A 22,000-nucleotide genomic window follows, 5' to 3' on the forward strand; every position below is an offset into this window, starting at 1 on the left:
CAAGGAAGTAAAAGATGTTTCCCCTTCCCAACCCTTAACTATGCATTAGTGATCATCATCATCATTTATTTATATAGCGCTGTCAAGATACGCAGTGCTTTACTGCAGTTATAGCAAACAGGGAATAAATGGTGGATAACAGACAAGGATTACAGAATACAATAGGGTTAGAAGGACCTAGAGATTAGAGTTTACAAACTAAAAGGTTAGGGTACAATTGAGACATTAGGATTATATAAACACTTTGTCATTTTTGATACAGCAATGATTAATTAAGGTACAGTGAATAAGCCTCTTTGAACAGATGGGTCTTTAAGGAGCGCTTGAAAGTTTGGAAAGAAGGAGAAAGTCTGAGAGCTTGTGGCAGAGAGTTCCAGAGAAAAGCAGAAGCCCGAGAGAAGTCTTGTAGACGAGAATGGGCAGAAGTGACCAGAGGAGAAGTGAGGCGAAGATCAGAAGCAGAGCGTAGGTTTCGTGAAGGAGTGTATTTGGAGATTAGAGATGAAATATAGGGAGGGGTTTCATTATTAAGGGCCTTGAATGTGAGTGTAAGTAATTTGAATTTGATTCTAGAAGAGATTGGGAGCCAGTGAAGGGACATATGGGAGCAGCTGATGTTGAGCGGCGAGCTAGATGAATGAGTCTAGCGGCAGCGTTTAGTACAGATTGGAGTTGTGAAAGGTGACTTGTTGGAATACCTGTGAGGAGTAAGTTGCAGTAATCAAGGTGGGAGATGATGAAAGACTGAATCAGTGTTTTAGTTGATTCTGAACTGAGATAGGGTCGTATTCGAGCAATGTTGCGCAGTTGAATTCGGCAAGATTTTGCAAGTGATTGAATGTGTGGTGAAAAAGACAGATGAGAGTCTAAGATGACTCCTAGGCAGCGTGCCTGTGTGGTGGAATGAAAGGTGGTGTTGTTTACGGTGAGTGATATCTGAGGGACAGGGGAAGATCTTGGAGGAAATATGATGAGTTCTGTTTTTGAAAGGTTCAGTTTCAGGTGGCGCTGTGACATCCAGGAGGAGACAGCAGAGAGACAGTCTGTGACTTGGGAAAGGACAGAATTAGAAAGATCAGGAGTAGACAAGTAGAGTTTGGTGTCATCAGCTTAAAGGTGATACTGAAGTCCAAACGACTGAATGAGTTTTCCTAGTGAAGTTGTATAGAGTGAGAATTGCAGGGAGCCAAGAACAGAGCCTTGAGGAACTCCAACAGAGAGTGGGAAAGTAGTGGAAGTAGAGTTAGAGAAGGAAACTTTAAAGGAACGGTCAGACAGATAAGATGTAAACCATGAAAGAGCAGTGTCCCGAATGCCAGATGAGTGTAGAATGTCAAGGAGGAGTGTCTGGTCAACTGTGTCAAAGGCTGCAGAGAGATCTAGAAGGATTAGAATGGAATAATGACCTTTAGACTTTGCCAATAGAAGATCATTGGTTACTTTGGCGAGTGCAGTTTCAGTCGAGTGTGATGGGCGGAAGCCAGATTGCAGGGGGTCGAGGAGGGAGTTGTGAGTGAGATGCTGGATCAGTGATGCACTAAATCCATTATTTTGGATTCAGCCGAACCCCCGAATCATCTACAAAAGATTCGTCAAATAACGAACCGATTCCAAATCACAATATGCATATGCAAATTAGGGGTGGGAAGGGGGAAAACATTTTTACTTCCTTGTTTTGTGACAAAAAGTCATGCGATTTCCCTCCCTGTCCCTAATTTGCATATGCAAATTAGGATTCAGTTCAGCCGGGCAGACGGATCCAGCCGAATCCGAATCCTGCTGAAAAAGGCTGAATCCTGGCCGAATAGCGAACCAAATCCTGGATTCAGTGCATCCCTAATATGCATAGGCAAATCAGGATTCGGATTCGGTTAGGTATTAGCCCGAATCTTTCACAAAGGATTCTGGGGTTCGGCCGAATCCAAAATACTGGATTCAGTGCATCCCTAATAATAAATAAGGTAAAATCGGGTATTGTAGTTAGATCATGGTTTTTTTTATTTAAAAAATTTGATAAATTCGGATTTTAGTAAATAACTCTTCCCATGTTTACAAGATTTTCTAGTTGACATAAGGTAGGAAGATCCAAATTGCGGAAAGATCCCTTATGTGGAAAACCCCAGGTCCCGAGCATTCTGGAGAACAGGTCCCATACCCGTATAGTGTTCCAAATGACAGAAAAAAAACCCTGATCCCAAGCATTTCAGATGAAAGATTGAATATTTGTAATTCCTTTCATTTTATAATTCTTTTGGATAAGTAGTTTAGAAGCGCAGGGATTATAACTGCTCCTCCTTTTATGAGGATGGGAAGGATTGTTTCCTTTAATTGCCTTCCTCTGGCTCACAGAGCTACAATCATTCTGCAAATACTCTGCTCCTGCTACAGTTTAGAAAAACATAGATGGACCAGTGATATCTATTTGTATCTGTGGCACCCAGACAAGGGAAAGGAATCAAACATCTTAGTAAATGCCCAAAGCAGACATACTGGATGTGAAACACACATATTACTGACTTGTTGCATATTAATCTAACAGCAAAGTTCCATAATACATTTTTTTTTATACAAAACCAGCTGCTAAAATGGGTTGTCAGCTCATCACTTTACTCACAGAGCTGCACAAAGAATTAACATAATCATACAGTTCACTGATATAGATAATAACCCTGCTTTGTTTTTGTGACGAACCGAAGGCAGGTTTCTCAATATAGAAACCAGAACTTTGCATATTTGTGAAAATAAGGAAAAACAAAGAGAAAATAACGACGAGGCTGAGGAAGTGCCTTAAATATGCAGTTTTATAGTAAAGGCATCCAGGTATGAATTGTTATCTAGAGAAAGTTTTGGGGGCAGATTTATCAAGGGTCGAATTTCGAATATAAAAACACTTCGAAATTCGACCATCAAATTGAAATACTTTGACTTCGAATATCGAAGTCGAATTTTTTTTCATCGAATTTGGGTATCCTGCGGTTGAAGTAGAATGATCAAATCAAATTCGAAGGATTTCAGCGATCAATCGAGCGATTTTACTTTGACTTCCAAAAACGTAGAAAAATGCTCTAGAATGTCCCCATAGGCTAACATAGCACTTCGGCAGGTTTAATTTGGTAAAGTATTGAAGTCAAAGTTTTTTTTAAACAGACAGTACTTCGATTATCGAATGGTCGAATATTCGAAAAATTCTACTCTGAATCGAATTCAGAGTCGTAGTATCCTATTCGATGGTTGAAGTATCCAAAAAATGACTTTGAATTTCGCATTTTTTCACTTCGAAAATTCCCTCGAATTCACTTCGACCCTTGATAAATCTGCCCCTTGATGTCGGAATGTTGGAGAATACCTTAAAGGGAAATGACACACACCCAAACAAATCATTGTAAAGTTGTTCAGAGTGGTTTTGTAGTTTACATAAAATGTTCTGTTCTTTTTCATGATATTAGCAGTTTTATACTACTTATATAAATTGCTTATTGGAGTGTTCACAGCTATGGTTCCCTCTGGCTGGGTGACTGACCAACATACATTTTAGTTACTGATTCAAGAAGCACTTCGGGATGCTTTTCTGCTCAATTTTATTGCTCAGTGAGTATAAATAAGTTATGCTACAGAAGCTGAAATCAGCCATTTTTACGTTTTATAGGGTTATTTATCAAAGGTTGAATTTTAGAGCTATCAGAATCCTCAGGGCCTAGGTTTTTCCGGATAACTGATTTTTCCATACTTTGGATCTTCATAACTTAAAGGGGTGGTTTATCTTTAAAGGGCATGTAAAGTCTAAAATAGAATAAGGCTAGAAATGCTGTATTTTGTATACTAAATATAAACATGAACTTACTGCACCACAAGCCTAATCAAACAAATAATTTATGCTTTCAAAGTTGGCTACAGGGGGTCACCTTATTGTAACTTTGTTAAACATCTTTGCAAGACTAAGACTGTGCACATGCTCAGAGAGGTCTGGGCTGCTTAGGGATCGTCATAAACAGAGCTGCTTGAGTTTTGCATGGCTGGGAAGTAAGGCGGGGCTCCCCCTGCTGTTCATAAGTATGATTGTTTCCCTGCAGAGCAGTTAGGGACCGTCTGACAATTCCTATCCACACCAGTAAATGAAGGGAGAATTTCACTGCATACAGTCAGGTTTCTTATAAAAATGGTACACATTTTTTAATTAAAGTATATTGGAGATAGGTTTCTTTTTCATTGAAGTAAAAATGGGATTTTATTTTTTTGCCTTTACTTGCCCTTTAACTCAAGCTTTTTGCCTAGTCTCATTCATTCTTCCCTGAGTGGCAGTGGGACTTATTGCTCAGACACTTCACGTATGTGGTATTCATGCACTAATCTTCTCCCAGTTTGAAGGTTAATGTTTTTTCACCAGGATTAAACAGGGTCTAATGCTAAAACCAGTTTTCATATGTCACACTTAATTGATTTAATTCCTATACACCTCCTTTCCCGTTAACATGACTGACAGCTACAAAAGGCAAATTAACACTGGGATTTATATAGCGAATAGCTTTTCTGCAGAACATCTTGCATTCGCGTATATTCTCTGAATTGCTGCATATAATATTATTCTGTCATGCTTCACATTTTACATTTTAGAAACATTATATTCACTGTGCTCAAGTGAGTACAGTACATTCTGTAATACCAAATTTGCTGTATATTCACTCCACGTTACTAATTACTTTATTGATTCTTTTATCCTTTGCTGCTGGTAATTAGATGTTTCACCTTGTCCAAGAACCAAGTACATTTCCTCCCCTCAATTCTACCCCAATTAACCCTTTGGTATCTGGGCAATGGAGATATTAAACATGTGGCCCTTCATTTATCTTTGAAAACCAAGTGACACACATAGAGGCACATATATCAAAGGTCGAATTTCGAATTCACGTGAGTTTTTAAAAACTCCTCTTAACTCCCATAAATTCGGAAATCGACCAATCAAAATTTACTGAATTTTTTAAACTCGGATGAATTCAATCGACTCGAAAACTGGAAGTCGAATTGAATTCGATTTGAATTTTAAAAACTCGATTCGAGTTTTTCCTCCAAATAAAACTCGAATGTCAGGAAGGCTGCAACCAATAGCAAATTGATCCCTGGACTTCTCCCACTGACTTAAACAGCAATTCGGCAGGTTTTAGGTGGCGAATAGTCGAATTTAAGTTCTTGAACGGCCAGTAACAGCAGATTTTTATTCGTTAGTATGCTACAAAAAACGATGCCAAAACATATTAAACTTTAAAATCACTAAGTCTTTATTAAGAAATAACTTATCGAAACCTCCGCTTCAGAAAAGGCGATCAGCAATCCATTGTGCAGCGCTCCATTTCTCCTTCCTGCCTTCCTTATAGGAGATAGCCAGGGAGGAGAAATCAAGCGCCGCACGATGGATATTCGCCCTGTCGCCGTTTCTGAAGAGGAGTGCAAGCGGAGTTTCATTAAGTCACAGAGCGCAAAGCGTCATTAATGGGGGAGGATCTGCCAAAGGCAATATAAAAGTACGGGTGTGTACGGGCAGTTGGCGCCTAAAACTTTAACTTGTAGGAGCTCTCTTGGTCTCTCCAGTCCTTGCGGCATACCTAATTCTTTTTCTTTGCCTGGTATCTGGTCCGTCGGTCTGTGCAGCAACAGCCAACAGTGTGTGGCTGTGTGCCTGCTGCAGGCTGAAATTTTTTTTTCAATTGTTTTAATAGATTTTTGAAGACTGTGTCTGGGACGGTCTGCTGACTTGGCTTGTGAGGGGGCAGGAAGGGGCACTAAGGCCAGGCTGTTTTGTAGCCATTTAAAAGTGATCTGGGCATCTGGCCTCTGGGGGCAAAATTGAAAAGGGTCTGTGGGGCTGCTGGGGCAGTGTTGTGTTTCTGAACTGTTGCAGAGAGGGGGGCAGACAGAACCGAGAAAAAAAAAAAAAGACAAAAAAATGACAAAAAAAGAAACTAGAAAAAAATATTTGGGGTCAAAGTAATTTGTAAAGGGTCTCTGGGAGTGGGACTGTGACTGGCTTGTGAGGGGGAGGACGGGGCAGGCTGTGCTGCAGCCATTTGAAAGTAACCATGTGATCTGGGGGTAAAAATAATTCAAAAGGGTCTGTGGGGCAGTGGAACTGTTCAACTGGTTCTGCAGTGAGTGAGAGAGGGGGGGGGCAGACAGAACTGAAAAAACACCTACAAAAAACTACAAAAAAAACCTAAAAAAAAATACAAAAAAATGTTTGGGGCTAAATAATTTGTAAAGGGTCTCTGGGAGTGGGGCTGTCTGACTGGCTCTGAAGGGAGTCAGGGGGGGCAGCCAGACAGAATTGAGCAAAATAAAAACAAAACATAAATAATTTGTGAAGGGTCTCTGAAAGTGGGACTGTCTGACTGGCTTTGAAAGGAGTGAGGGAGGGGGCAGCCAGGCAGGTTTTAAGACCAACCAAGGCTACAACTGAGCTAAGTGCAAAATAATTATTCTATTCTGGTCATCTCAGCTGACTATAAAATCATTTAGTCTTCTCATCTGGATGCAAAACAGTTCTAATATCCTAGTCTAATCTGGCTGGTGGCTTCAAAACAATTCTAATACCCTAGTCTTCTTGTCTGGTTGCAAAACAGTTCTAATATTCTAATCTCATCTGGCTGCAAAACAGTTCTAATACCCTAGTCTTCTCGTCTGGTTGCAAAATAGTTCTAATACTCATCTCATCTGGCTGCAGAAGAATTCTAAGGGTTGTCTTGAGTTTCCAGTTATAAACAGGGTTGTAAAAAGGCATTAGAAGGTATGTAGAAGAATCTGTATAGGCATGTCTCAGGGGCTGCTAAAAGGAGAAAGAAAAATAAAGAGCAAAAAGAGACAATAAAACAAAAGACGCAATCTTTTTTTAGTACCAAAGCATCAGCTTGTTCAGCCTGATGGTGATGAACAAGGAACAAGTTTCACCACAAGTGTAGATAGTACTGCATGCTACAAATACATATGATGTCTCTATCTCCAATTTGGAGCAAGGAGTAATTCCTGCTGCTCATGATAAATCCAGCAAAAGCCCTGTAGATTCTAATAAACCTCAGCCTGATGAACAAGGAACAAGTTGCTCCATAAATCAAGTTGCTTACACTGATCAAAGTATTGTTGAAAGCCCTGCATTACATACTAATGATGATGATGATGATGAAGTAGTCATCCAGTCATGCTGTTTGCACTATAATCACAAAAAGCACTAGAGATACAGAAGTAGGTACGATGGTGCAAAGTCCATTGACCATGGACTATGAAGAAACTGGAGATTATGCCCCAGTTTCCCAATCCCAGCAGTCCATAGCTGCTACACCAGAAATAACTTCAAATGTTGTCAAAAATATCATTATGGGGCCGATTCACTAAATTCGAGTGAAGGATTCGAACTAAAAAAACTTCGAATTTCGAAGTATTTTTTGGGCTACTTCGAACATCGAATGGGCTACTTCGACCTTCGACTACGACTTTGAATCGAAGGATTCGAAGTAAAAATCGTTCGACTATTCGACCATTCGATAGTCGAAGTACTGTCTCTTTAAAAAACACTTCGACCCCCTAGTTCGGCAGCTAAAAGCTACCGAAGTCAATGTTAGCCTATGGGGAAGGTCCCCATAGGCTTTCCTAAGTTTTTTTGATTGATCGATATTCGAAGTCGAAGGATTTCAATTCCTAGTCGAATATCAAGGGTTAATTAACACTCGATATTCGACCCTTAGTGAATCGGCCCCTATGAGTTACTCTCATGATCCTGCTGAGTGGGGTAGTAACATTTCTGAAGACTTGCGTGACTATTTTTCTAAGAATCCAATTCAAAATGGACTTCTCTGCATCTAAAAGAACATACAGTATACTGATATTACAAGGTATCTGAGTACGATTACTGAGTACGAGAACTATTCATACGGAAAAGAAATAATGCTGAATGTATTACTCGTGATTGGACGATCTACTCACACTCAACAGGAACTTTATTCTGTGTGCCGTGTAAACTTTATAGTAGTTTGTCTCATGCCCTTGTAACAGTGGGCTTCAATGACTGGAAAACTGCTGCTGCAAGATTAAGGGAGCAAGATAATTCACCTGATCATCGCAGGTGTGTTTTTATATTCACAGACAGGGCAAACTCTGAATGCCAAATAGACCGTGCTCTTCTTGAACAACAAGTTCATGAACAGAAGTACTGGCAGGAAGTTTTAAGAAGGGTTGTCGATGCTGTAAAGTTTCTTGGTGAACATGGCTTACCATTCTATTGAGCTATTTGGATCCCCAAAGAATGAGGCATTTCTGGGAATACCAGAGCTTATTGCTAAATATGACCCATTTCTTGAGCAGCATATAAAGAAGTATGGTGGGTCAGGCAGAGGGGTAAGCAACTACATGTCATCTTCCATAGTAGAGGAGTCCATAGAGCTAATGGGAAATAAAGTTGTTCAAGCAATAGTGCAAGAGCTATACACTGCCAAATATTTTTCTCTTATTGTAGATTCCACACCAGATCTCAGTTATGTTGACCAGCTAGCAATTGTACTACGTTATGTTAACAAAGATGGGCCTGTGGAACGGTTACTGGGGTTTGTTCCAATCTATTCTCATACAGGAAAACACCTTGAAAATACTGTGTTGTCATTCCTGACTGTATTGAAAATTAATATTCAGGATTGCAAAGGCCAAAGCTACGCTAATTCTAGCAATATGTCTGTCGGATACAATGGATTGCAAGCTAGAATTTGTGCAATCAATCAGTTGGCATATTATTTATGTGCCTTGTTCTGCACATTCACTGAATTTGGTTGGGGCATGTGCTGCAGAATCGTGTCTTAAAGCAGCTACATTTTTTAATCTATTGGAGTGCATCTATGGTTTTTTTTCTTCATCCACTGTAAAAAGTCTGTCTGGCACAAGATGGGCTGCTTGTTCTGATGCCACTAAAGCTCTGAGAATTGGTTTTCAATATGTGAAAAATGCTCTCGGGGAATAAGAGTCATCCAATCACCAAGTAAGAGTCCGAGAAGAAGCAAAGTCCTTATTAGGAAAACAACCACTTTTGAAACCGCCATTCTTCTTGTGGTGTGGGGAAAGATCCTAGAACGGCTTAATGCGACTAGTAAAACTTTACATAACACCAAAATCTGTCTTTCAGAAGTAGTCATACTTTATAACTCATTGATTGCATATGTGCAAATAATTAGGGATTCATTTGACACATATGAACTAAAAGCTAAAGAGCTTACTAGAGACCATACATATGCAGGAGAAGGAAAACGGCTTAGAAAACGCAAAACATTTGCTGATGATAACCAACATATGTCGGCAAGAAACAAATTTATCGCTGAAACATTCTATGTATGAACAGATTCTCTTATTGCGGAGCTTAAAAGAAGGAATCAGTGCTACGAATGCTTGAATAACCGTTTTGACATTTTTAATACAAACTTGACAATATTACAGTTACGCAGCTCTGCAGGCAAATTGGAATAAAACTACCCAGAGGATCTCGAAGACTGTTTTACAGAAGAATTTTTACAATTTTCTGCATTGATACCCCAGGAATCCATGGTGTGCCCAATGGCAATGAGACAATATATAATTGCCAGTGACTGAAACCTTGCTACGTATGTTTTTATGCATGCCTGTAACCAATGCCAGTGGAGAAAGATCATTTTCCTGTTTGAAAAGGCAACTTGACTTTGATGACATTGTGGATTCTTTTGCAAAGCAAAAAGTACGTAAAGTTAATTTGTAACTGTTAGCTGCGCAGCCCACAGTACAAGGCTTTGTACACAAGTCATGAAATCCCTCCACCAGCTTCTTGAAATTCTAATTTGTTGTCTCATATGGCTGCAAAAGATTTCAAAAACCCTACCCACCTCATATGGCTGCAAACATTTTTAAAGGGATACTGACATGGGAAAATTTTTTTTCCCCAAAATGAATCAGTTAATAGTGCTGCTCCAGCAGAATTCTGCACTGAAATCCATTTCTCAAAAGAGCAAACAGATTTATTTATATTCAATTTTGAAATCTGACATGGGATAGATATTTTGTCAACTTCCCAGCTGCCCCTGGTCATGTGACTTGTGCCTGCACTTTAGGAGAGAAATGCTTTCTGGCAGGCTGCTATTTTTCCTTCTCAATGTAACTGAATGTGTCTCAGTGGGACATGGGTTTTTACTATTGAGTGTTGTTCTTAGATCTACCAGGCAGCTGTTATCTTGTGTTAGGGAGCTGTTCTCTGTTTACCTTCCCATTGTTCTTTTGTTTGGCTGCTGGGGGGGGGAAGGGAGGGGTGATATCACTCCAACTTGCAGTACAGCAGTAAAGAGTGATTGAAGCTTATCAGAGCACAAGTCACATGACTTGGGGCAGCTGGGAAATTGACAATATGTCTAGCCCCATGTCAGATTTCAGAATTGAATATAATAAAATCTGTTTGCTCTTTTGAGAAATGGATTTCAGTGCAGAATTCTGCTGGAGCAGCACTATTAACCGATTCATTTAGAATTTTTTTTTCCCATGACAGTATCCCTTTAATACCCTAGTCTTCTCATCTGGCTGTAAGAATTCTTTTAAGTCATTAAAAGCTACATAATAATTTGTTGTTAGATTGGGGAGACTTACCCTGTTTTATAATGTGTGTGAATATTGTTCTACAAATCCAATTTAAAATATGTATTTGCATGTAAAACAATCATATACTGATATTACAAGGTATATGACTAAAGAACTAAGGAAAACAAATAATGATGAATAGACCATGCTCTTTTTGAACAACCAGTTCATGAAAAGAAATCGGCCAGGAAGTTTTAAGTTTAAGTTCCTTAGGTTTCCATTCAGGGGAACTGATGAGCTATTTGGATCACCACAGAATGGGACATGTCAGCAGGTACCAGAGCTGAATGCTAAAAATGATCCATTTCTTGAACAGCATATAAAAGAAGTATGGTGGGTCAGGCAGAAGGGTCAGCAACTACATCATCTTCCATAGTAGAGGAGTTCATAGAGATAATGGAAATTATTCTAAAACTCTAATCATCTCATCTGGCTGCAAAAGAATTCTAATACTCTAGTCTTCCCATCTGGCTGCAAAAGAATTCTAATAGTCTAGTTGTCTTATCTGGCTGCAGAAAAGTTCTAATACCTTAGTCTCATCTGGCTGCAAAACAATTCCAATATTCTAGTCTTCTCATCTGACTGCAGAAGAATTCTAATACCCTAATCTTCTCATCTAGCCACAAAATAATTATTTTACCCTAGTCTTCTCATCTGGCTGCAAAACAACTCTAATATTGTAATCTTCTCATCTGACTGCAAAAGAAATCTAATACTCTAGTCTTATATTCAAGCTGCAAAAGAATTATAATACTCTAGTCTTCTCATCTGGCTGCAAAATAATTCTAATACTTTAGTCTTGTCATCTGGCTGTGAAAGAATTCTAATACCCCAGTCTTTCCAATTAGCTGCAAAAGAATTCTAATAGTCTCATCTGACTGCAAAAGAATTCTAATACCCTAGTCTTCCCAATTAGCTGCAAAAGAATTGTAATAGTTTAGTTGTCTCTCTGGCTGCAGAAGAATTCTAATATTCTAGTCGTCTCATCTGGCTGCAGATGAATTTTTATGCAAATCTGGAACAAGTCTTAATGCAACTGATTCCCAATTCTGACATAATTCTTGTTAGAATTTATTAATCTAAGTGCACAAAGTCATTAAAAGCTAACTTTATTGGTTATTATATTTGGGAAGCTTACCCTGTTTTACAATGTTTCTTAATATCTGTGGCTCAAGTGTTTTTGTAACTTCTGTGGCTATATTTTCATCATATTGCTGCTATTTCTGCAATAATAATGGCAGTATTCCATGTTTATTTTACTGCTAGGAAAGGAAGCCCCCTATAAGATATATTGGATCATTCATCTGACACCCAACTGCTGCATGAAGAGAGAATGAAGAGAAACAGATGCTGAGAGAGGGATAGTGAATATAAACTTGATTATTTCAGAAGCAATGCAGATTTTTAAATTGATTGTATTTAGAAAGCTTCTTACCTCAGTATGAGGGAGCTTATATTAAATTTTTCTTTTCACGATAGTTCCCCTTTAAGGGAAAACATGTCTCTTTTAACATCTGTGAAAGGAATGATATCTCAAAGTGCATCTCCTATTCATTAGTGACTCATTTGTTTCGCTGAAAAATTAGCACATTTCCCATGAGATTCACGAAACAGTGAAAAAATTGCAAAACGCATTTAAGTCAATGGGCATCAAAATAATTTTGACGCAAGAGAATTTCGACAATTGTTATACGCACGCCTATTTTGGAAAAATGTGTTAAAGTCAATTGGTGTCCCAATAATTTTGACGCACGACCAAATTTTTACGACGCAGCAAATTTTTCGTTGCCGAATTTTTGTGGCAGTTTAGTGAATTTATTTGCCGGGCCGCAAAATGCGGAATTTCGCCACAAATTCACGCCTGCCTAATTTTTTTCGCCCATCACTACTACTCCTAAATCTTTATGCTCCTAGCGAATATGATGAAGAAAGAAACAAAGAGCCTAAGGAATTTTATGCATCAGCAATGCAGTGCTATTTATATGGCATGAGGCAAGAAAATACCTTCTGTTTTCAGAAGGCTTTCTTTTGCATAGTCCACCAACTATTTTTTAAACAAACTGCTCAATTAAACCTTCCTCTGTATGTCAGCAACCCAATGAATGCAGAAGAATCCTCTAATCAGAATCTTTCCTTATCTGTGTACACCTGGATCCCCCGCTCTTTGTTTATTGGAGACAGTATATATATCTCTCGAATCAAATGCCTTGAATTTTTGCTCTGAGAATATGCAGGGGGGAAACAGTAGCTTGAACCACAGCCAACTGTATGTTGAAGAACATACCTCCCAACTGTCCCGTTGCTAAAGGGATAGTCCCGATTTTGAAAGCTCAGCCCACAGTCCTGGACTGGGAGTGAAATGTCCCGAGTTTCTGTTTGATCTCCTGCATTGAACCGCCAGAAAAAGATACAAAGTTCCTGAAATGCAATTAAAATAAAAGTCTCTTGGCAGAGAGCCCAGAACACTCAGCACCTGCACTTTGATACATTTGTACCAATAAGCAAAAAAATAAGAAAAGATACAATTAAGCAATTTGATAAGTCTCTTGGGAGAACTTAAAGAACAATTCACCTTCACTAGCAAAACTGTTATAACGCATAAAACCTTGCCCTACAACTCCTAGAAATGTGTTTAAACTTTCCATAACCTGCCAAATTTTGTAAAATGGACGTGGAATTTAGGGGGTGTGACCAAAATGGGTGTGGTCAAAAATTTTCTCTGCGCATGGCAGATCTTTTTGTCTCTCTTTCTGTTTTTGAAATGTTGGGAGCAGGGGCGTAACTATAGAGGAAGCAGACCCTGCGGTTGCAGGGGGGCCCAGGAGTGTAGGGGGCCCAGTGAGACCCTAATTAATTAGCAATTTTAATATATCTTGGTAAAATAGGCCAATTTATAAATATTTTGGGGCCCTAAATTGAATTTGCTATGTGGCCCAGTAACAACTAGTTACGCCACTGGTTGGGAGGCAAGGAAGAATGATTCCTGCAACTAGAAGATAAACCTGTGTGTGAACGTTTGTTAAATTTGGACAGCCTTCTCTGCTAGGGGTGCTGGGTGTTATACAATATGTGGCTCTGTTGGTAGGAGCCTTTCCTTTGAACTATTAAGCGTTTTATTGAATTTAGCTATCATTTATTTCTACTACAATAGCTGGACAATATAATATGATACGTTCTACGGGTACTGATTCCCCTTCGTAAACATAAATCGGAGCATACCACCCCACTCTCCCAAAATAAAAAAAAAAACACAAAAACCATTTTACATGTTATTTTCTTTTTATCTTTCTTCCCCAGGGCATAATTTCTGATCTCTTTCCTGGAGTGGTTCTTCCCCAACATGATTATGAATTTTTTTATCCAGGCTCTTAAAGACAATATTGCAAAATTAAACCCTGCAGCCTGTGCCTTGGTTCATTGGGATAAATAATTCAGGTTAGATTATCACTACACAATACCGATCATCTGCACTTTATTCACATGTATTGCCACTAGTGTAAACTAGTCCAGTCATTTATTTGTGTTTGTCATAGAGTGTGTACTTCAGTCTTAAAATCTTTTTGTTCAAAGTAGAAGCTAGAACGTCTGTTTTAGCTTCTGCATATGAAAAGGACAACTGGAGAGCCTTTTGGTCGTTTATTGAAGCACTACATGTTTTGGACCACACGGGTCCTTCCTCGATTTGCAGTCCGAGGAAGGACCCATGTGGTCTGAAACATAGTAGTGCTTCAATAAACGACACCAAAAGGTTCAAAAAGCTCTCCAGTTGTCTTTTTCATATATATTACTATTTTGGAGGTGGCTACTCTTTCTACTGTTGAAGAGCCAAATTTACACACATCTATTGAGCTGTGGACCCAGCAGGAAAACCCAAAATCTACATTGTTCTAGCTTCTGCTATGAACAAAATGATGTTCCTTCCTTCCGCTATAAGGAAGGTAATACATCATTTTAAAAGCACTATTGAACACAGTGTTGTATTCAAGGTGGAAACTGCAGGTCTCTATGATCTAAAATGGAGCACAGACAGGGCCGGATTTATGTGAGCGGCGCCCTGAGACCAGCACCGGACTCTTCGCGTGCAGGCCCTCCCGCGGTCGCATGGTCCCAGTGCCGGCCCTATGCACACGCGAGTGCGCTTTTAAGTACTGGAGCACCCAGTGCTCAATAGGATGCGGCGGGACGGCATGCTGCCTCTAAAATTTTGCCGCCCTAGGCCCGGGCCTTTGTGGCCTTGCCAGAAATCTGGGCCTGAGCACAGAAACCTGCAGCAATTCTGCAATAGCAGAACAAAATAAAAAAATTGCGTATTTCACTTTCCACACTTCCCAGATGGTCATACATGACCCCATAGATCTACTATGTAATAGTGGAGTATCCAACAAGCAGTTTCTCTGAATGTATGAAGACAGAGATTTGGTGACATCAAGTTCTTTATTGCTCTAGCTTTCTCCCAACGGCTTCTCACTCTTTCAACTGCAGGTGCTAAAGCGCATGTAGCATGAAACCCAGTAGAAAAACTTATGTTGCATTTAGCTGGGGTAGAATTCAGCTTTGTGCTGAAGGCAAATAGTATCCCTGCCAGAATGAAATAATAAAAGAGTTAAGGCAACCAGAGAGTGATATGGGCTTTTCACTCAAGTACTCAGGCCTGATTCTAAGCATTAAAGGAGAAGGAAAAGTTAAAACTAAGTAAGCCTTATCAGAAAGGTCCATCTAAATATACCAGTAAACCCCCAAAGTAGTGCTGCTCTGAGTCCCCTGTCAAAAGAAACAGCACATTTCTTTCCTTCTATTGTGTACTCATGGGCTTCTGTATCAGACTTCCTGCCTTCAGCTTAAACCTCATTGCCCTGGGCAAGAGCATGCTCAGTTTGCTCCTCTTCCCCCCCCCTCCCTTCTTTGCTGTAATCTGAGCCCAGAGCAGGGAGAGGCTCAGGCAGGAAGTGATGTCACACCATGTTAATACTGCAGCTCCTATCCTAAACAAAAAGAGAGTTTCTAGAGCTTTTTACTCAGGTATGGTAAAACATTCTACAGAATAAATATAGCATTCTAGCTTGCACTATTGCAACTAATCTATTGGCAATAAAATCCCTCCGTAGCTTTCCTTCTCCTTTAAGAGCAGGATTTATATACCCTTTCTTACATATAGTATGTGCACACCTGGACGGTGAAGCAAAACAATACACTGTTGGCAAAGAACTATCAATAAAGAACACAACCAGGGTTGGACTGGGCTGGCGGGACACCGGAAAAAAACCTGGTAGACCCCATCAGCCCAGACCCGATCCCTGCACAAAGCTGCTGTCGCTGCTTCTGACCTCCCTCCTTGACCCTTCGCCCGTCTGCAAGGAATAAAAGGTGGGCACAAGGGTGCCAGAGGGGGTTGCAGCCAGGGCAGGGGCACTCCAGTCTGATGCTGAACACAACTGCTCTGAATTAGAATATAACAACTATCTGAGACTTCCCTCGCTTCCTAAAACCTTATCTGTGCTTCTCCAGAGCTTGACATTTCAGTATTCTCAGGACCCAGCTATAAAATACTGCTATGGACCTATTCATTATGCTGTTAAAGCGATTGTTCATCTTTTGAGTTAACTTTTAGGGGCCCATTTATTAAATCTCAAATTAAACTTTTTTTTTTTAGAGATGTATTGTACCCAAAAGCTGCTAAAAATCAACATCTGAAAATACTCCATCTCAAACCTGTCAAGGTCATGTAGAAGTCAATGGCAGATGTCCCTGAAGATGTTTCTTGACATTGTGATCCGTGTTGGTTTTCGTTCGATAATCCAATAATGTCATGCTTTCCCTGAGTTCGATAAAGTCGTACTATTCAAATCGACCTCTGATTTTATCTCCATTTTTTCCCTTTGACTTTTTCTTGAGGAATTAATGATAAATGAGTTTGATTTGTGGATAAGAGTTTGTTTGTTTTAATGAAGAACTTGAGGTTTAGTAAATACCCCCTTTAGTATGATGTAGAGGGTAATATTCAGAGACAACATGCAATTGTTTTTATGTTTTTATTATTTGTGTTTTTTGAGTTTGAGTTATTTTGCTTTTTATTCAGCAACTCTCCAGTTTACAATTGCAGCAATCTGGTTACTAGGGTCCAAATTACTCTAAGAATGTCATTATAATTTGCAATGTAACGGTGGCTGTTTATTACAATCCGCAGTAAACTAAAAATATTTGTTTGTGTACTATTTTTCATTAGACTATTCTTACATGGCAGTAAGAGTTTTGTTACTAAGACTAAATTAAACTCTAAACTGCTCAATCTTTTTTGAACCATAATTAAAAAGGTTTTATGGTTTTTCACTGAAAAGCCATTGCTACTGGCGGCTTTATTTGATATAATTTGATTTGTACTAAAAGCTCAAAGTTTTAAGACCATTCTAGCAGCGCAGAAGAAAACAACTACTTTGCCAGCACGTATATATCTTTTTTATTAAATATTTTTTATAAATAATCAAGCCTGTGGAACATCAACTTAAATGATCCGTTTAGAGTTTCCACTCACTTACCATCTGTTCAATAGCAGAGTTCATACTCGCTGTGTTTTGCTGCCTTTACTGGCTCATTCTAAATAAATGATATAAGACTGAGCTATTCCCATCAATAACAATGGCCTGACATTATATCTCTGCCCTGATTACCTGGATGTTTTCATAAATCAGAAAATGAAACTAACAACATAGATAAGGAGAAAGATATTTATAGTAGTGATGGGCGAATCGCCGAAATTCGCGAAATGGCGAAAAATGTGCAAAACGGCGCCGGCGTCTCGTTTTTGGCGCTGGCGCCCGTTTTTTTGATGCCGGCAAATTTTTTCGGGTGAAATTTTCGCGGGTGTTTCGCAAATTTATTCGCAAATTCGCGCCTGGCGAATAAATTCGCCCATCACTAATTTTTAGACAACTGTACAGATGGATTACAATTCAATTTTCAATTTAAATTTTTTATCATTATTGTAGATTTATGAAATGATGTTGGTGCGCCATGGCTTCATGATTGTAGGGGACCCCATGGGTGGTAAAACATGCGCTTACAAAGTCCTCTCAGGAGCACTTGCTGATCTGCATGCAGATACACCAAGGTTTCAGTATAATTCTACATCTAATTATTAAATTGTTATTACTTTTGTTTTCTCCGATAAAATCGCGTTCAGTAGAAATCATGGTCTTTTTTTTTTTTTAAAAACTGTATGTTGCATTACATCTTGGTAAATATCACTACATATTCTTACATAGTACAGGTATGGGACATAATCCAGTATGCATGGGACCTGGGGTTTTCCAGATAACGGAACTTCCAGTAATTTGGATCTTCATACATTAAGGGGCAGATTTAACAAAATGGGATTTTAGAGCTTATAGGGGAACTCCGGCTTCCAAATCAAAATTTGATAAAGAGGCCCACATACCACAGAACCCCATCATATATATATCCTTCACAGTTACCGGTTTCTTCAAAAAGTATGAATAAATGCCATTTCCTATGCTGAAATCCAGTTCTTCTCTTTCTGCATCATTTAAAATCCTGGCAGGGAAGGAGGGACTAAACACTGATGTTACAAATTGTAACAACTTCTCCACAGTTTACAGACAGCATGCAGGAACTACATAACCCACAATGCATTGCACTGGGATGTTCCTTTCCTTATTGAAATCACCAGTGCAGGGAATTGTGGGGTTTGGAGGATGCAGGCTGTTGATACAAAGTAACAGTAGCCAGCCAGCTCAGCAAAGTAGTCAGACAAATCAGCAGGAGAGCAGAGGGCTAGGCTTAGGGAACTGTTCCAAACCATAAAAATCATGAAAAGTCTGTATGTTTTTTTAAATTATGTATATAGCAAAGTTTCTTGAAATTTTGTTTACTCTTCAAAAAGCTTAAGTTTAGTTTTTGTGGCGTTCCCCTTTAATAAACAATTTGTGAATTCAAAGCGAGTGTGGGAGCTGCTAAGCGAGTGTTGCATGTGAATTAATTGTTAAGCAGCGCTAAAACCCTTAAGGCGTTTAAAACCAAAAAGGCGTTTGTGAGGAATTGCAGGCACTAGTCCGATTGCCATTTTGGAGTCAGGAAGAAAGTTTTTCCCCCTCTGAGGCAAATTGGGTGTTTTTTTTGCCTTCATCTGGATCAACTGGCAGTTAGGCAGGTTAAAAAAAAAACTTACTATGTTACTAGAATATCATGTAAACATTAAATAAACCCAATAGGATTGTGTTGCTTCCAATAAGGATTAATTATATCTTAGTTTGGATCAAGGTACCATTTTATTATTACAGAGAAAAAGGAAATAATTTTTAAAAATATGGATTATTTGGATAAAATGGAGTCTATGGGAGACGGCCTTTCCATAATGCGGAGCTTTATATATATATATATATATATATAAAATTAAAAGGTAGGTGGATTCTTGCGACCACTTACTAGACAAATAATTGTAATCATTTGATATCTACTATTTGTTATTTGGCATGCACCCAAGCTTTATTACTACGGGTATGGGATCTATTATCCAGAATGCTTGGGACCTAGAGTTTTCCACATAAGGGACCTTTCTGTAATTTGGATCTCCATACTTTAAGTTAACTAAAATAATTTCTTAAACATTAAATAAACTCAATGGGATTGTTTTTCCACCAATAAGGATTAATTATATCTTAGTCAGCATCAAGTACAAGGTACTGATTTATTATTACAGAGAAAAATGTTATGATTTTAAAATTCTGAATGAATTGCTTAAAATGGCTTCTATGGAAGATGGCCTTCCTGTAATTCGGAGCACTCTGGATAATGGGTTTCCAGAGAACAGATGCCATACCTGTACAATACTTCTATATTTACAAAGGGGCTTTATATCAGTTCAGTGAAAGGTTAATGTATTTACTGCATTTTCTGCTATATAATATATACTATATTTTAACGCAAACTGTCTTATGAGTTCTGCATATTAATGTAAAAAAACGTTGGGTCCTTACCAGGGACACAATATTAATGAGGATTTAAAATGTTTTTCTTAGCTGTGTTTGATGAGTGGAGAAATAATCCAGATGAGTGCAAAAATGAGTTTAATCTTATTGGAGCAGGCATCCCCAGCCACCGTGAGCAGGTAATTGCTATTTACTTTAGATGCTAAATGAATGCAGTGCCATTACCCTATGTTGTACTTTAATATGTGTGTGTGTATTCCACAAGGTATTGTATGATCTACATGGAGCCTCATCAGCTCGGCTGGAAACCTTTACAAGACTCCTACATGAACACCCTGCCTGGAAACCTCACAAGTGAACACAGAGAGATGGTGGGGAGTCCATATCAGCCAGCTGTAATCAAATAAAGCCCTGGCAGCTTGATTGTTCCCTCATTATTTGCTTTGACGTTTCCATTAATGCTCTTTTGTTTCTATTACAGGATGATTTCATAAATACCGGGAGCTCAGCTCACTTACGATTCCATTTTAGAATTGAGAAAAAAAATCAACAGTAGATCAATATTACAGATTGTTGCATCTGTCGGATTTCAGTTCTGTCTGAAGATTTAACTCATTTGGGATTTAAACGCAACAGCTTCTGGTGTTGTTCTTCCAAGTGTTCAATCGGCTGCATTTTACAGAATAACAGAATAAAGCTAAAGGGAATCTCTCATAGGAAAACACTAGTTAAGGTGGTTCACCTTCCAAACACTTTTTGCAGTTCAGTTGTTTTCAGATTATTCCCCAGAAATAAAGACTTTTTTCAATTACTCTCCACTTTTAATTTTTTACTGTTTTTCCAAAATCTAAGTTTAAAGTTGAATGTTCGTGTCTCTGGTGTTTGAGTCTGACAGCTCAGTAATTCAGGTGCAGATTTTAAACTGTTAAAATTTTGTAACATTTAGTTGATACATTTCGCAGCAGCATCTCTGGAGTATCAGCAACTATTGTATCAATTCTAACAGCTGCCTGTAATGAAACCCAGAGATTCTGCTCAGCAAAGATTAGAAATGTATCCACTAAAGGGCCGATTCACTAAATTCGAGTGAAGGAATATAGGAAAAATAGTTCGAATTTCGAATGGTTTTTTTGGCTACTTCGACCATCGAATTGGCTACTTCGACCTTTGACTACGACCTTCAAATCGAACGATTCAAACTAAAAATCGTTCGACTATTCGACTATTCAATATTCGAAGTACTGTCTCTTTTAAAATTTCTTCGACCCCCTAGTTTGCCACCTAAAACCTACCGAGGCCAATGTTAGCCTATGGGGAAGGTCCCCATAGGCTTGCTAACAATTTTATGATCGAAGGATAATCCTTCGATCGATGGAGTAAAATCCTTCGAATCGTTTGATCGAACGATTATTCCTTCGATTGTTCGATTGAACGAATTGTGCAAAATCCTTAGACTTCGAAGTCGAAGGATTTTAATTCGGCAGTCGAATATCGAGGGTTAATTAACCCTCGATATTCGACCCTTGATACATCTGCCCCCAAATGTATCAATTTAGATCAGTTTATAGGGTCGGTGACCCCTCTTCCCAGAGCTGCTTTAGAAGGTGAAAAATTACACTTTACACTTCAATATTAGAAAAATGGTCAAACATAGAAAATAGAAAGTAATTGGAAACAGTTATTTCTGGTGATCTTTCTGAAAACAACTAGTTGTTTGAAGGTGAACAACCCCTTTAAAGGCAGCTGTTAGAATTGATACAATAGTTGCTAATATTCCACAGCTGAGAAATGTATCAACTAATTGTATCAAGTAAATGTGGCAAATTGTAACATTGCAGAATTCTCCTGGATCACTGAGCTGCCAGACAAACACCAGAGACGCGTAACATTAAACTTTAAACTTACAGTTTGGGGAAAACGGTAAAAAATAAAGGATGGAAAGCAAAGAAAAAAGCCTTTGATTATGGTGAACAATCTGAAAAAAACTCGACTGAAAAAAAGTGTTTGGAAGGTGAACAACCCCTTTAAATCAATGAGAATAACCTTTTGATTGCAGTTATGTATTAATAGTTCCTATTTAAAAGTGTGCCATTTAATAGCAGGGTATCTAGCATCCAGGTATGTTCATTACATATGTAGTAGGTACATATTCACACTAGTGACTTTGGTGACCCAATGATACCCTAATGCAGTGATTTCCAACCAGTAGCTTGTGAGAGTTGTAGAGTCCTGCTCGGGTCCATTTTTTGTAACCCATATCCAACCTGTACCCGCAACCTGCAACCCGGGCCCGCAACCCGCATTCTTACCCACTTGGACCTGCTACCCGACCCGCAAGTCCTTTATCCGCAACCCGGACCCTCGGCCCATCATGAATCAGGAAGTGCTGTCATTGTAAACTGGAAGTGACATCATCGGAAGTAGATGTGATAAAAAAA

The 22,000-nt window shown here is 38.9% G+C and overlaps 1 pseudogene; it reads left to right on the top strand.

Annotated features, from left to right (window-relative positions):
* Positions 1-22,000, top strand: part of LOC108701896 — a 180,228-nt pseudogene that overhangs the window by 115,706 nt on the left and 42,522 nt on the right.

Source organism: Xenopus laevis, chromosome 9_10L (assembly GCF_017654675.1).
Source record: "Xenopus laevis strain J_2021 chromosome 9_10L, Xenopus_laevis_v10.1, whole genome shotgun sequence".
Classification (NCBI taxonomy): domain Eukaryota; kingdom Metazoa; phylum Chordata; class Amphibia; order Anura; family Pipidae; genus Xenopus; species Xenopus laevis.